The 8,132-nt window shown below is 34.3% G+C and overlaps 1 protein-coding gene across 2 annotated transcripts in view; it reads right to left on the reverse strand.

Moving 5' to 3' along the window:
* Positions 1-3,043, reverse strand: part of LOC149166366 (uncharacterized) — a 143,703-nt gene extending 140,660 nt beyond the window's left edge. Inside the window, exon 1 of one of the 2 annotated variants that reach the window (XM_089432562.1) lies at positions 2,953-3,043. The gene's annotated coding sequence lies outside the window, so the exon portion shown is untranslated. Of the gene's footprint in view, positions 1-2,886 lie in introns of both variants that reach the window. The other variant, XM_089432563.1, reaches the window with a different exon arrangement.
* Positions 3,044-8,132: the final 5,089 nt, after the last annotated feature.

The following is an 8,132-nucleotide window of genomic DNA, read 5'->3' on the forward strand; positions in this document are numbered from 1 at the left end:
TCAGTCCGGTTTTAGGTTTGTGCATCACCTCTGGTCTATTCAGTCCTCCGAGCTTTTGCCTTAAGTGCTCTGACAGTATTAACATGCGAAGGAATGAAGGGTGTCTGCAAGCCATTAATGACTCCTCACAGAATAGACAGTATTAACATGTGAAGCAATGAAGGGTGTGTGCAAGCCATTAATGACTCCTCACACAATGGAGAGAATGTTTTTCTTAACCTATGTGTTGTAGTACACACCTGTCTTACCCTCCTCTCCTCGCAGTGTGACGATCCATCAACGACAAGCAATGTCCCCGCTTCATGTGATTATAGAGTGCTTCAATCAGGGAAGGGGTGGTGCTGGTACGTAACATTATGCGGTGATATCTGCAAAATTGTAAAGCCTTTGGTTTTATATGTTTCTCTCATGCTTGGCACGGCTGATTCAGGCAGAAGATAGTCACTTTCTCATCTTTGGTTGAAAATATACCATGACTACGGAGATTCCATATACTTCCAAAGTCTTTGTAGTCAATGTTTTTCATTTTATTTTTGCAGAATTTCCCCTGCCAGCATAGCCCAGGCCAATGAAGAGACAACAAGTCTGCTTTCACACCCATGGCAAGAAAAAAAAATGTGATTCTTCACTGAAGAGCTAAATCTGATCTGTAAGTGGGTGATTTGAGAAGCACGGAAGAGGATCCAGGACACCATGAACCTAACAAGTGCTTTCAGTATTTACTGCTCATATTTTCCATGAGTCAACAATTTCCACTCGAAAACTGTTAAACGAAAGGTCAATGTTCTGCTGGAATAAGATTCTGCGTGCACCCGGCGTGCATGATGTGGTGGTTGGGGCGGTTGGCTTTCGCAGTCTCAATCACGTTCGAAACTTGCGCGATGCGCATTGCTGCTGCAGCATTTCGATGTTCATATATGTGTTTGAGGATGACTTAATGTGATTGATGATGACGTATGATGATATATTCTGCTTCGATGATGACTTATTCTGTTCGCTTCGGCTATAAATATTGTATGATGAATCTGTTCGCTTCCGGCTATAAATATATAATGATGAATCTGTTCGCTTGATAGATTATAATTATAAGATGTATTATGATTCTTCAGCGAGGATTCTCTCCCACTGAAAAAAAATTCTGCGTTTTTCCAATAACTATACTTCTTTGGATAAACAAAATATGTAATATTTCTTAATCATTGTGAAAGAAAGATTTGTTCATTCCATATCCCTTTTTAAGATGTCGACCATATTAACCGTGTGTTCCAGCTCAGCTAAAAAGTTGGAGAAGGCACTCGCCCATTCTTACAACCGGGACAAGTAGTAACTATGCAATTGGACAAGTAGTAACTATGATATGCATTGCAGCCAAACGAATGTTGTGGCAGTAACTTGTAGTGAACAAAATTCCAATCTATTCCAATCTCTTTCTAAGTTTGTTCTATGATTTTTTCTAACCTAATCCGGATAAAAGCTAGTTTGTTTCATTTATAAAAATCCATAAATATTTATTATTAACATTTTTATCATTATTTAATAATATTAAATACAACAGCCTATTACCATCCTCTGGCGCAGCCCCATATAAACACTGGTCCAACCTGCATCTCCAGAATGCATATCTCTAGTTCCAGTATTTTGATAAGCCAGCCATCTCTCTGAACCTGAGATATGGATCTTCCAAATTTGCAACTTCGAAATACCATATCTCTAGTTCCAGTATTTTGATAAGCCAGCCATCTCTCTGAACCTGAGATATGGATCTTCCAAATTTGCAACTTCGAAATACCATATCTCTAGTTCCAGTATTTTGATAAGCCAGCCATCTCTCTGAACCTGAGATATGCATCTTCTAAATTTGCAACTTCGAAATACCAGAATGAATTGAGTTAGGTATGTGCTATTGTACATATTCAATGCATCCAATACACTGTCTATATTCAATGCACCATTACACACACAAGCACACACTCATACACACTAAGTGCACTCATACACACACAAGCACACACTCATACCCACTAAGTGCACTCATACACACTAAGTGTTGATGTATCAACGCCACCCAAGCTATGAACATGGCTTGTATAAATACAACTAGATTTAATACACAGGTGCAGGCACATGATGAGATGAAGAATGATCCCTACCCCCACCAGGCTGTAGAATGCACCTAGCTTCTCTGGATGCATACACAGACGCACATAGAAAGAGTTGATGGATCACCATCACCAGCACCCCCCTGGCTGTAAAATGCATCTGAAACTTTTAATTCGTGTCAAAAACACATCTCTAATCAAAGCTATTGTGCAATCCCCTCCAATAGTCATATTCTTCTGCATCAGATCCATTTTTAGTATTCAAAGCACATGATAAAAATCCGATTCAAATAATAATCGGATTCACGAAAAATTAAAACAATAGCCACTGTCTGGGGGAACCTGCTTCTGGCTAAACCCAATTTACCATCATTCAAACACCACACCACCCCAAACCAGAAAGGCTGAAGAAGAAAAAAATGAAGGGAATTTCATTTATTTTCACTGCAACTCAAATCAGTCGACAGGGCATCCAATATCCATTAGAGAAAACCAAATCAGCCTGGACTGCTCCAACCTATAGCTATCCATTGCCAAATCCATGGAATGTCCGTGTATTGACAGAAAAAATAAACACTCTAAGGAACACATCATATTGATTTCGATGACTGCCACTAGTCACCGAATGCCAGGGAAACCAAAAAAAATCAATTCGAAACCCCATTACAGCAGAAATTGCAAAGCAGCGCATAAGCTGAAGAACTACAGATGACACTCCAACCAACCTCCAGATATTCATTCCAGCTACCAAATACAAATCAAGAAATATTCCGTTAGATGACGTTACCTGGGTGACCCAAATCGCCCTGCCAAATTCACGTCTGCAGACGGATCCTCTACTCCTGCTGCTCACGTTCACTGCAAGGACTCCCCAGCACATAAATATGGAACACTATTCCAGAGGGTTATCACGTTATATCAATTATCCTTCATACAAATGACAGAAAACTTCAATCGGAGAGTTTTTCGGTTGTCTCGTCTATGATTGGCTGGCAAATTGGAGTTTCCGTTGAGGTGGTCAGATCTGATTAGTGTTGAGATGTGTAAGTTGGGCTGGAGCTAACCAGCCATATATTGGGTATTTAATGGGAGTGGGCAAATATTATTTAATGCCGAATTTATCCGCTCCCGTGTTATCGCGTCGAGTTAAATACCCAATATATGACTGGTTAACGCTTTCGTGTAAGTTGTGGAGAAAGTCCAGCGTATATTGGTTGATTGGTCCATGGCTCAACTCCTTCCAGAGTGGTTAGTGAACATATTGGTTGATTATTGTCATTTTTGGTATCTTTCCCAATTGATTAAATTATATTTTATTATTAAAAGCATATATTTTAATTAAATTTTTTTTTTAATTATTAAATATATCTAAAAAGTATCGACTGAATTATTCAATTTTAAAAAAAAATATCATAATTACATAATAGAAAAATCGTGATATATTAAATATATTTAAAAAGTATTGACTGAATTATTCAATTTTAAAAGAAAAATATCATAATTACATAATAAAAAAAAATCGTGATATATGAGTGGAGTGTTAGATAATCCACTCGATCAATTATGAAATTTATATCTCAAAGTTCCATAAATCTTTCCACGATTAACCCATCAATATTTTTCAATATTTTTATTTATTATACTTATAGTATTATGCATTTAATTTTATTTGACTATATATTAGTTTGCTTTTTACCAAAAATTTATGTCATTTATCCCAAGTTTAATTTTTGGAATTCAATTTTTGTTATTATTATTCGAATTTATTTATTTATAAAGTGATTGGTTGAGATCTTATTATGGGCTTTTTAGTAACTTCTATTTCTATCACTTACTAATTTTTTTTTTTTTTTTTTTTTTTTTTTTTTTTTTTTGGTCATAAATTATAATTTTTTCTCCATATTTTCAATTTAAAATCACTTATTATTATTGTTGAATTGAGGCTTCTGTGATTCATAACATTTTTTAAGAAGAGTTTCGGCCTAAATCACATGTAGAAAACCGCCATTTCGAACCAACTAGTGTGGTTCATCATCAGGACAAGTTGAGGAGTCAAATCATGGCAGCAAGTTAAATAGGGAGAGTAGAGCTTCCAAACGACTAAGTATGACCATTAACGGCTATATAATATTAATTATAATCAAAGTAACCAATTTCCTTTACTTTATCATTTTATTTATAAATTTTATTTGGTTATCAAGTTAATTTATTGAATTCTTTTTAATGAATTTAATCATTTAAATCCAATAGGGAAAGGATATAGTCAATCTAGGTGGTTTTTTTTTTAATGATTTAATATAATTAATAATCAAATGGAGTTAATAAATTATTATTAAACATTAGTTAAAAATTTTATTTTTATTTTTATTTATTTATATATATACATTTATTAAGGTAAGGGTAAAAAACATAATATCAAAATTATAAGTAAAGCCATCTAATGGACCTAGGGATGTTAGTACAAGCCCGAATTGATAATATTAAGATATTATTGATATGGTACTATTAAAAATATTAGAACAAGAGACAAAATTCTAAATACAAGAAGGTCAAGAATAGGACAATTAATAAAATAAATTAACCAAAGGAGAAACCTAGGAGGATAGAAAAGTCAGGGCTCAACGGAGAAGGATACGGGATAATACGGGGAAATACGGGGAAACCTAGAAAGCTAGAAAAGGTCAAACAAGGGAGGAGGCAGGGGGGAGGGGAAGGCATGACTAGGAAGAAAGGGCAGGGATCCAGCAACTACTGATCTTCCAGCCGTCATCTCTATTGAGATTGTTTGGCCTTCTTTCAATTTCAATAGCTTCCCTGAATTTGCGGTGATGGAACTGCGCAACCTTGGCAATAACCTTGGCTTCCTCAATACAAACATGATGCTTGGTCTTTTCCGCATGCTCTGCTAACGCTAAAGACTTGGTTCTCCCGTGCCTTATGTCAGCTGCATGTTCGTTGATCCTCTGATGGATGGAGCACCCTGTTTCCCTAATATAGGGGGTCCCATGAGAACAAGGAATCATGTAGACACCCTTCATGTCCTTAGGGTCAAGTGTATATATATAAACAATGTTAGTTGATTATAATTTTTTAATTTTTGGTGATGGCTTTTAACCATACAACATTTTATTACTTGTTTTATTTTTGTATGGAACTTTTGTATTTATTATTTTTTAGTTATATTTAAGCTAACCAGCAGATACTAGCTACAATGTAGCCCTTGTTTATTATAGGTAATCAGTTTTTCGAAAATGCGTTAAAAGTATTTACGTTAATATTAAAAACAAAAAACCCAATACTTCACTCTTTGTATTAAGTGAGTATTATTCTTTATTGGATAATTTCTAGTGTTGTTTTCATAATTTGCATTTTCTTGATAATTTGTCATTTGGTAATTTGATATTATTTAATAATATGTATAATTTTTTATTTGGTAATTTGATATTATTTGATTGAGATTTGTTATTTGATCATTTAAATAGTAATTTTATAATTGTATTGATCGATTATTTGTTTGCAAAGCTTTTTGGTAACATGGTAGAAAAGAGAATTAGTAAGTGGGCAAAAGTAAAAGAAAAGAGGGTAAGAGGAGAAGCATGTTTTAGGCCGAAGCATTTTACAGTGGACCATGGTATCACGTTGAGGCACATTGTTGAAAAAGGTTTGGGAGGACAAAGAAGAAGTATTTTGTTGTTTTGTTGACTTGAAAAAAGGCATTTGACACAGTCCCTAGAAAAAAGTTATGGCATAGAATGGAAGAACTTGAAATTCCTTTGCATTATAGAGTCGTTGTCCATAGACTTTATGAAGAAGTGAAAGTCAAAATTAAAACCCAGTGGGTATTTCAGAAAGCTTTAGAAGTGACATTGGAGTCAAGCAAGGCTGTCCTCTATCCCCTACTGTTTTTAGTTTATATATTGACAAACTGGAAGAGTGTTGCAAGGTGGAGATGGTGTTCGGTTGGGGGAGTTTGTGATAAAGCTTCTTTTATATGTTGATGATCTTGTATTGATTTCTAAATCGACCCATGGATTGCAGATGCACCTATATGCCCTTGAGCATTTTTGTAAAGCAGTGGGGATGCAAGTCAATACTAGCAAGACCAAAATAATGATTTTCTCTAATAAAAGGAAGCAAAGCCAGCATACGTTCTTCTTTGAAGGCAACATTCTTGAAGAAGTAAATGAGCACAAGTACCACGAGATTTATTTCAATAACAAACTTAATTGGTAGGATTGCAGAAAGAAGAGAATTTTAGGAGGGTGGAAAGCATTATATGCTCTTCAAAACATATGTAGAGAGGCAAAGTTATGGGATAGGAAAACGATTAAAGTGCTTTTTGGACTCCTAGTTTGTCTAGTGATGCTATATGTGTGTGAATTGCGGGCTAGTAGCACCCCGTCTCAAAATGGAAACAATTGAGAAAATCCAAAAATGCTTGATCATGAGCAAGTTCAAAATAAAAAGTTTGGTACCTTATGAGATAATGTTGAGTGAAACAGAAGCAACTCCCACTGAAGCAATTGCTATGGTGCGGCTCATAAGATATCTAAAAAGAATTAAGCAAATGGGAGTAGGTAGATGGCCTAATGTTATCTTCAATGAAGGTATGAGTGAAAGAAAGAAAACATGGATGAGACAAAACTACACATGGATGCAAAAATGGAATATCTACGTCAATGCATGTCCCACAAATAGCAAGGAGCTAAAGAATTTTTTTATGGAGAAGTTTCGTAAACAGGTATGGGAAAAAGAGCTGGGTAGAAAGAAGAAGTACTACATTGAGGAATTCAACCCTACATATGATCTACAACAAAAAGAGTTCATTAGAGATAGCATTCCGTGGAGGGCAAAGCTTCTTATTGCTCAATTAAGAACCAACTCACATAAAATTCGATGTGAAACAAGACAGTGGAAAAGGCCCAAAGAAGCTTGGGAAGAATGAGCGTGTACATTTTGCACGTCCGGGGCAGTGGAATAGGAAAAATATTTCATTTTTGAATGTGATGCATTCAAAGACATCATAGAAAGTTATGGAATATGTTAGCATCGGTTTCTTGTCATTGTCTTTTCAACGAGGGGATTGTTGGAAGGTTGGGTCAGCTTATCATCAATGAATAAGAAAATGATTGGATTGAAAAAGGTGAAAAGCAGGGAACTAAAGGTCCCATATACTATTTTTAGTCTTGTGGATGTTAAAATATCATTTCATTTCATTATTTGAGTAAATGTGAAAAAATAATTATGAATTTAGAAATGTAAGGTAGTTAATATTTGAAAGTATAGATGATGAGAATATGCACCATCTTTCATTTATAGCGAGATTTAGATTAAAACAAAAATTAAAGGATGTTTATAAACGTAATTATTATTTATATATTTCTACTTATAGTCAATTAGTTTTAAAAAATAAATTAAAAATTAACATTTTAAAAAATCAGTTCAATTCTCGCGAGGGCCTAATTTGGAGCAAGGGGCACCTTAAGGTAGTGGTGGATGGCTTGATTACACTTACAAAGAATGATCTTTTGACTCGTACACACATAAGTGAACCAAAGCCCACCCCCATTTCCTTCAAGTTTGAAAAACCCTTTAGAGAGTGGAAGAACCATGAAAAATCACTTGCATTTAAGAATAGCTTTTCAAAAAACCAGACCTTACACCTCCACTCCATCTAGTCATTCTTCTAGATAGTTTCAATGAACTTAGTGTTTTTACTTGACTTAGAATTTACCAATACTGTGGCATAATTTCTTGCATAATAAAATGTTGATCAATAAACCTTTTTATGTGTATTTAAATAGTATATGAACATTTGGGACAAAAAATATCAACTTATATCATTAATGCTTTCCATTCGAATAAATTACACCAAAAGAAATTGATATTATACCATATAAATTTAATATTAAATTACTTATTTACCAAAAATAAATAAATAATAATAAATTTAATATCTTTTCAATTGAGTTAATGTTTTTTACCTATAATTATTATTTATAAAGTATTCAAAATAACATACTATTATGGATA

Source organism: Pinus tabuliformis, chromosome 5_1 (genome assembly GCF_031772625.1).
Source record: "Pinus tabuliformis cultivar Carrire ecotype Pingquan chromosome 5_1, CPIR1, whole genome shotgun sequence".
Classification (NCBI taxonomy): domain Eukaryota; kingdom Viridiplantae; phylum Streptophyta; class Pinopsida; order Pinales; family Pinaceae; genus Pinus; species Pinus tabuliformis.